This window comes from Astatotilapia calliptera, chromosome 5, assembly GCF_900246225.1.
Source record: "Astatotilapia calliptera chromosome 5, fAstCal1.2, whole genome shotgun sequence".
Lineage (NCBI taxonomy): Eukaryota > Metazoa > Chordata > Actinopteri > Cichliformes > Cichlidae > Astatotilapia > Astatotilapia calliptera.
In genome coordinates, this window is record NC_039306.1 from 2108152 (window position 1) to 2117428 (window position 9277).

A 9277-nucleotide genomic window follows, 5' to 3' on the forward strand; every position below is an offset into this window, starting at 1 on the left:
GTTGCCGCTTGATGGAAGCCCAGTGGGTGTTGGACTCTGGTGAACATGAATGTTTAATTAAATCTAAATAAAAGGAATGCAGGGTGATCCGTCTGAGTGACGAACTGAGAAATCAGCTCAAATATACAAAGGGCAGATACAGAGAAAACTGAATGAGATCAGCTGTAATCAGTGTGAACTCATCATCCAGGTCCCTCTCCGCTCCGAGCGGCACTGCCAGTAAATTCTCCACATCCCCTCGTTTGAGGAAAAACAACTCCAGCAGGCAATGAAGGCATAGCTCAAAAAGCCGGCGGGGAAGAAAACAGCGAGGCAGCACTGCAGACATCTCATTTGGGTTAACAGAAACTGCCGTACGGTTCAGCAGCACCGCTAATGACTAGACTGATAGTGTTGAGTGTGATGGATGGGGCCGAACTGGTGCTGATTGGATTGGTATGCAACAATAGGCTGAATTCCACCGGCGGAGGCAGCGGGGCCTGTGTGCGCCGTTAACTCCTCCTTTCTGTGAGTCCGTTTGTGTCGCTGTTCACCGTTGGATGATTCGATGTATTAAAAAGCACAAACTGCAGCTGCCGTCTTTTTTCGCCACGTCAGCAGACGAGGCCAACCTGCAGGAAGCTGCTAAACTTGATTTAAAGCCGGATTATCGGCCGTTCAAGTCAGCTTACATCGAATACCTCGCTGAGACAAATGCAGATCATTTACTCTGAATCAGCCTGATAACTGAGCTAATCTGCTGCTGGAAAGATTCAGACTCTCTCGTCCTGACATCGATGCGACTGCTTTCTCCAGCTCGTGTTTCTGCGCAGAGCACTCGGCGCTGTCGTTTCCTTTGTTCGCACTGTATGAATGCAGTGAAGGAGGATTCGGTTCCATCGGTGTAACCTGCGGTGTAATTTCTGCACTGACTTCAACCCACAGCACACCCTCGGCTGACTTGTGGTAGCATAGCAACAGATGCTGCTGGTGGTAGTGTGGAGGAGTGTGTTTACTTGTCAGACACACAGATGCATGCACAGCTGGTTTTTACAACACTGGCTGAAACAACCAGCATCACGTGGGCTCGGAGCTCAGGGCAGGATCTTAATCCTCACTGAGTTTGCACACGTCTGTCATATAAAGCATCGTGTTTGAACTGGTCTATAATAGCAGAAGTCAAAGGTTACAGACACCGTGCGTGGATGTGTGAGGGGTCAGCGCCTGACATTAGCTGGTGTGTTGCTGCGAGAGGTCAAAGCTGCTGCCTGCACACTGACCTCCACATCGTTTGACAGAAGCAAAGTTTAACCAAACACCATCAGGCTCCACCTACCAGGTTTCTGCACAGCTGTAGGTGACGTCAGATGTATATTTATTACATTTACAGGGTGACTGTTTCGATTCAATAATACAGTAAAAGTAACATAAAAATATATTATAATCAGAAAAGTTGCACAAATAAGTCATAAATCATTGTTCCCTGATATAACATATAGACATTACACACAGTGTATACACATAGTGTATATATACACACATATACACTGTATACATTTACACTGCATGTACGTCATAGCTGCAAACCCATCAGAAACCCCACGCAGGTCTGTGCAGGCACTACGTGAGCTTTTCCATCCCCACACCTGTGCCTGGGTCCACCTGCGGTGCTAATTTTTCATGTTGAACCTGTGATCATGAGGGGGCGGGGCCTTTGAACATCAACAGTATGAAAGCGTATGTTAGCGGTTTGATCCCTGCAGGGCTGCTTATTTGTAGCCATAAGTTACCTTTTATAGGTGAAAGGATGAACTGATGATTGAAGCTTTTTAGATTTTCTGTGTTTATATTTTTTTTACTCCTTTTATTGTTCTTATGTTATATATAACAAAATATTTATTTTATTTTTTCATTTATTTATATAATGTAATTATATGGCGCTCTTCCACAGCCTGTCTTTGTCCCATCTCCCTCCTCTCACCCCCAGCTGGTCACAGCAGATGCTCCGCCCCCTCCCTGAGCCTGGTTCTGTCTGAGGAGTTTTTCCTTCTGTTGGGATTTAAATATATAATCTGAAAGCTTATCTGCTGATTATATTGTTTTATGTATAAGCAGTGTTGGTCAAGTTACTTGAAAAAGTAATCCCGTTACTTTACTGATTACTTATTTTCGAAAGTAATTAATTACTTAGTTACTTTTTAAAAACACGATTTACAACCTGAAGAGGTGATAAAGTGATAGATCTTTCAGCCCAATTCTACTTTTTCTACATAATCATCATACAAAATGTAATCAAATGGAAAAGTCTCTTTTTAAAACTTGTTTTATTAGTTTTAATCTTTTAACTTTATGCATCAAGCAAACATTTAATTATATGCAACATTCTCTGACTGGAAGAAATTAGTTTAACATTTAAACCTATTTTCTGCACATCCCAGCACATAAAATAAAATATTTTTTGTGTTTACACTCAGTCTTTCAAATAGATGCAAGTAAAACACAGCAGAAAATAAATAAAGTCAAAGACTCAGCGGTCCTGTTGCTCTATTTTCACCTGTAAAGCAGGAGTGAGGCAGGCGGAGGTTTACCCTGGTGCAGGTGTGCCGCGGTCAGTGGAAGAATCCGCGAGTTTCTCTGTGAGTTTCCCATTACGTCGTAGCTACTCGGTGCTTGTTGGAAGTTTAGGGGTTTTTTCGCTGTAAAAAGAAGTTTTCTTCCCACGCACAGCGGACACTAATGTTTTTGTCACTTTTTATGGAATCAAACTCAAAGTAAGGTCAGTACTTCCACGCTTTAAACGCTGCACGCTCATACTCTCTCTGCACTCGATATATGATCCATTGTTGATCTGCACACAGCTGTTGTCACGAACACTCGCTTACGTCACTGTCATGAGACATTCTCGCAAAAAATCACGGTTTTAGTAACACAGTAACGCAGCGTTCCTACGGGAAAGTAACGGTAATCTAATTACCGTTTTTGCAATAGTAATCCCTTACTTTACTCGTTACTTGAAAAAGTAATCGGATTACAGTAACGCGTTACTGCCCATCTCTGTGTATAAGAGAGGGCCAGCTTTGAGTTTGAGTTAAAAGTACTGACAGGAAACTACATGCTTTTGCAAAAATAGGAGCTGCAGCCAGAAAGTGAAACGAAGCAGAGTCTTTGATCGAAACCTAAAGTGTGTGTGACGTCTAGATGAAGTATAGAAATAACTAAGCTTCCTGTTTTGCTTCAGACTTTGGCTGACGTGTCTGTGTGTCTGCTGAGTCGCCATATTGTAAAATTAAAGATCATCTTTTGAGTTTGACCACTTTGAGCTTTGTCTTTTTTGGCTGTAAAGAATACAAAGATTTAATACGTCCCACTGTTGTCTGATTGTTGATTCTCTGTATCATTGCAGGTGAGTACAGAGCACCTTTGGCTCACTGTTGCTGTGATTTGTGGTTATATGAATAAAAAGACATTTTTATCATTACTGTTTTTTGCTTGGTTTGAATTTTCTCATGGTTATTCATATGTTTCAACTTTTCTAAATTACTTTTTTGGTTAACCTGTATTTTTTAAATGTGCTGGATAAATAGAATTGACGGAATAAAACATAAGAAACTGAACATCAACTTCTGGGATGTCCCACACAGCAAGTCAATATGTCAGTCAGAGTATCCATTAAAGATGCTCCAAAGGGCACCAATGGAATGAAGAGGTCCGGAGTAATGACTCAGAGTCATGTACTCCAGTCATCAACATCTGTCAATTAATGCGCCCAGATCTGTGACTTCATTAACCAGCAGGATGAGTTAGAGAGAAACTGCACTCAGCGTAGTTCTGCAGGACCGTTTTTGGATGAGGAGTCAAACATGTTTACTGGACTGACTCCCTGCAGAGGGATCGCAGGTATTGGCTTCAGTTTTCAGCTCCAGAAGTTGCCCGTTGCTCTTAAGCAGAGATACGGTGACTCCTGCATGCTGAAGGAGGTTGAACACTGCAGCACAGCAATCACACGTACAAACTGAAGCAACACAAAGAGGCCGTTTAGCAGCTGTGGTGAAGAACGGTGAATGACTGTCTGATGACATGCAGAGAGAAGCAGCGGGGTTCCTCATTTTGGTTCCTTTCTATATTTGAACTGCTCAAAACAAGCTGCTGCTGCCTTTTATTGTTACCTGTTATTATGTAAAGCACCAGCCTTAAAGGTGGAATGTCAAGTTTTGACCCTCTTTCTTCGTCTTCTATGAGTTATGCTTCAGTGGACACTAAATTTTATTTGGATTTTTCTTAATCTTGTAGAGCAGTGAGTTTTGACTCCTTAGTTAATATATTCAAGTTCTGGTTCTTCCGGAGCTCCTCCCCTGTCTCACCTGTTTGTCCTCCGGAGCTCCTCCCCTGTCTCACCTGTTTGTCCTCCGGAGCTCCTCCCCCTTCTCACCTGTTTGTCCTCCAGAGCTTCCTGTCTCACCTGTTTGTCCTCCGGAGCTCCTCCCCTTTCTCACCTGTTTGTCCTCCAGAGCTTCCTGTCTCACCTGTTTGTCCTCCAGAGCTTCCTGTCTCACCTGTTTGTCCTCCGGAGCTCCTCCCCTTTCTCACCTGTTTGTCCTCCAGAGCTTCCTGTCTCACCTGTTTGTCCTCCGGAGCTCCTCCCCTGTCTCACCTGTTTGTCCTCCGGAGCTCCTCCCCTTTCTCACCTGTTTGTCCTCCGGAGCTCCTCCCCCTTCTCACCTGTTTGTCCTCCAGAGCTTCCTGTCTCACTTGTTTGTCCTCCGGAGCGTCCTGTCGCTGTCTCTCTCAGTCTTGTCTCTGTTACGCTGGTAGATGGTTTCTGTGGCGTCGTGTTCACGGATTTCCTGCACGTCCATCCTAATTCTCTTGATTGGTTTCAGCTGTTCCTCGTTCTCAGCTGTTGGTTTTTGTGTCTGGCTGTGTGTGTGTCCTTTAACGGCTTCTGATCTGAGTGTAATTAGCGGACGAGGTCCACCTGGGCCTGATGTGCTATCAGACCTCTGATTGTTACAGCCTGTTCCTGCCCCCTGAGAGGAGGCTGGCAGATGAGTCTTGTGTTTGTCATGTTTCCATAAATAAAGCCCTGTTTCCTTAGTGAGACGTCAGTCTGTCTCCTATATCTTTATTTATTGCATGTTCAAGGATCCCTGCGACCATCATAGGAGCCTGTTTTTAATCTTGTTTTCTTAATAAAAACATCATATTTATAAATGTTCTGTGCCTTCTTATGCTTATGTGTCTCTTCCTGGATGTGCTTTTACTGAAAATGAATCTCATGCAGCATTTGATGTAAGGCTTTCATGCCCACCTGCCCCCCTTCATACTGCGTGCCATATGTTCATGTCTTGCATCGCCTGAAATATCACCTGACATTTAACCTCGTGTCATGTTTGCGGTCTGCTTCCCTTTTGGGGGCTTGTGTTTACGCTGAGGCACTGATTGTGTTTGCCTTCTCAGTCGTCCTCTCTGCTCTCTCTGCTTCAGCAGAGGCGTTGCTACAGTCTGGTTTCCACTTCACTCCCCTTGCAGTAAACAGTTTATGCAGATCCATAATACCAAGCAGAAGGTAAGAGAAGCTGCTTCAAAGCATTTACGCCTAACATAGAAGTGTGGGACCTCCTGTGTGAAACCTGTGCAGTGATGTGTAACAGTTTTGTGTTACCAGTAAGACATAAAATGAAGCAACTGCACGACTTCAATGCACTTTCACTTAATTTTGGAAGAACAAAAAGTGATCCAGCTGCAAACAGGAGCCCCGCCTTTTGGAAAGCGATGTCTAACCACGTTAAGATGTGGCAGGAGGCGGTGATGCAGACAGGGAGTTTTAGGGTGGGGTGGCCAGGATGCATGCATGTCTCCCAAGAAAATACAGGGCTATTTATACACCTACACCACACACCTCTGCAGTATTTGGAGCGCATGTAGTGGTGGAAAAGATCCAATAATGAGTGTTCCTTGCTTACACTAATGTAGTACAGACACTGTGTATTACTGCTGTGCTGAGAGGACATGTTCAACTTATGATGATCAAACACTGAGCTCATTCTCCGTATCATCAGGAACATGTACAGGACCTGGCTCTTTGAGCTATTTACAGCAATGTCCCAGCCAAGGATAAATAAAATATTAACTCGTTTCTTCCTGTTAAAAGGGAGTTTTTCCTTCCCACTGTTGCCAGAGTGCTCATAGGGGGTCATATGATTGCTGGGTTTTTCTCTGTATGCATTATTGCAGGGTCTACCTTACAATATAAAGCACCTTGTTGTTGTTGCTGTGATTTCGCTGTATAAATAAAATTGGATTGAATCCATTTGAACTGCTGCGACACCTTCAGCTGACAAAATGAAAAGACCTCCCCTAGAGGACTGCATCCAGGACACACACACTAGCTACGTGGGGCTAAGTGACACGTGCATAATGTGGTCGAAAACAGAGGTGTGTGCGACAGCCTGCTGAAACACTTGTTTCATATTGTTTCTTTACCACTCCTGAGTTAACAGTGTTGCACGGGCTTAGAAAGAGATGCACAGCCTCTAGTGACGCAAACACCTTAGCTTTGTAGCATTAGCATTTTTCCCATATACATTAGCACCACTTATCTTAGTAGCTTGTGTGCCTTTGGTGCAATCTCCACCCAAGGCACATATGAAGGTCTTCATATTTTGTTATATATCAGTTCAAACGTTCAGTGTCTGCAGTTTATTCAGCTGTATCCTGCGATCGTCGCGGTTTGCAGCGAGTCCAGGACTTTACCAGTTTCAGTGTGGAAGAGCTACGTTCACAGGAAGCAGTACTCACAGCTCGTGGAATATCGCTTTCGAAGATTCACTGATTTTACTGAGCTTTTCCTTTATAAGACTCTTTTCCTTTGGTGTACCTGATGTTTGCAGCACTTGAAGATTTTAAGGCTTGGATTCCCATCATCGTGTCACATTTTGGTTTAGAGAATCATCTCTTTAGCTCACTGAGCATGTTATCAAGCACCGGGCAGAACATGCTGCTACCAACAGTGTCCCTGCTCAGAGGACATGACAGTGTGTCCATGTCTGCACTGCTTTGTATTAGAGCAGAGCGATATGACCAAAAGTATTTATCACAATATACATTTGAAAATTTGTACGATTTAACGATATAACTGACGATATAATTGACTCTAGACAAATTACTTTACAACTCCTCAACTTTATTAGTGCAAAACAACATCAATGTATTTCCACTTCAACAAGCAGCTGTTTTTTATCTGCATTAAAGTTATATAAACATTTAACAGTGCAAATGCAAATTCCTCGCTGACAGTTTAACCAAAAGGCATTTCAGTGGAAACTGGCCGACACATCCTCAGCATAACCATGTATAACATCCACAACACTTTAAAAGAGGTTAAACACACACAGTACGGTAACATTATGCTGAAGCACAGTACGTATCACTCCGCCTACGATAGCCGTAACGCTCCAACAATCCATCAAGCGGTGCGGCTTCGTAGCTCAGCAAAGTCGTACTGAAACATCTGACAGATTTTCGAGCGCCGTGCACATAAAATCGTCTCGAGGTCAGTAAACACAACCAGAGTTCATACATAAGGCACACGGGATTATAAGGGGCTCTGTCGACTTTCAGAAAAATCAAAGGATTGATTTTAAGTGCGCCGTATTTTCCAAACAACACGGTAATAACGACAGCCCGCTAGCATGCGCTACCAAAAATAGTGCTTTGTTGTGTATCTGACGGACGAAAGCTAAACCAGTTCCACACCAGTGAAGCTGCAGCATTTTTACAAACCAGTTCTGGTTCATCAGTTTCATTCAACGATCGGCTTTCGCCCTTGTCATTCTCAAATTTGCGTGTCATCCTTGCGCAGGGGCCATGCTAATCTTCTCTGTATCATATCCAACTTAGCGTACGCGCTTGCCGAAGCAAGCACCTTGTCGACCTTCTCATTCTCCGTCGCCGCTGTGCCTTTTTCGCCATGTGCGTATGAAAACAAAGGCACTGCGCATGCGCGTTTTACCCATATTCTATCGCCATGTTTCATTTTCTTGTCGTTGCCGAACATTGTACCAGTATTACCGTGAACGGTATGATACAGCCCAGCCCTACTTTGTATTTCTGAATGGGATCTGTCTCCACATTTCAGCAGTATTTAAGACTTCAAAGTAAAATTCATTTCTCTCGTTTTGACAACACTTCTGTCTCCGCTGTTTTCTCCTGCAGCTTCCTCAAGGACACGTCCATCAAGTATAGGATGGCAGGCTACCTTATCTCTTGTTGTTGAAGCTCTGTGTGCTCGTGTGAAGCCACGTAGTGTGAACATGAGAGCGACACATTAATGCATCTAATCTCTGCAACAACATAAAAAGCATTCAGCTTGTGCGACTGCTTTAACTGCTTTAAATCGTGTCTTAAAACTCACTTTTTTACTTTGGCTTTTAATTCGAGGTCGGTTTGAGTACCATCAGGCCTGTTTTATGTTTTTATTGTTAATTCATTGTCTTCTCATTTCTCTATATTTGTTTCTCTACTGTTTTCTCTTGTTTTTAACTGATTGTGAAGCGCTTTGGTCAACTCAATTGTGTCCTCAAGAACCAGATCAAGACTCTGAGCACTGCTACGGACATTAAATGCATTAAGTGCTCTCCACTCGTGACAGAAGCAGCCCGACAGATGGCTTTTGCAGACCTGGTCACATCGCTCAGATAGTTTTTTCTGTCAGTCCTGCAGCATCGAGGCGGCCTGCAGGTTCTCTTGTATGATAGAAGCTCAGCACGAAGCAGATCTGTTCTGCCATCGGGGAAAACGTCTCGCTTTCCTTGACCTCATTTATAATGAAGGAGCGTGCCATCTGAGCTAGTGCATCTAGAACTTCATTGTGAATTTGGTGGCTTGAGTGTTTTGCATAGCAAGGCCCTGTCGCTGGGTCATGGTTACCATCCAACATAGCCAGGAAGTTTCCCCTGATGTCGGCGTCTCTTATCCCCCGGGACCCCGCTGTGAAACACTCGCAGTTAACTGCAAGGATTTTTACGCAGGTATGTTTTTCCTGCTCACTGTGTTCTTCAGTTCTCATTAAAGATGCATTAGCTTTTTCTCCTCATATTCTTTCTACGCCATCACTGCATTTATGTCAGCCTCTCCTGTTGCACGTGCAGTCACTCGCCTTCTCTGCGTGTTGCTTTTTCCACTTCTGGAATCTCAAGACTGAAGTCTGCACTGTTTGGGATGCATGCAGGGTCGTGGCTCTGCGAGTATTCTAGCCATGGGTGTGTTAAACCACGAGACACGAAGCGTTTTCTCCTGT

General features: G+C 43.8%; 1 pseudogene; it reads right to left on the reverse strand.

Moving 5' to 3' along the window:
- Positions 1-7786: 7786 nt before the first annotated feature.
- Positions 7787-7901, reverse strand: LOC113023127 (uncharacterized; annotated as a pseudogene).
- Between the last annotated feature and the right edge of the window lie 1376 nt (positions 7902-9277).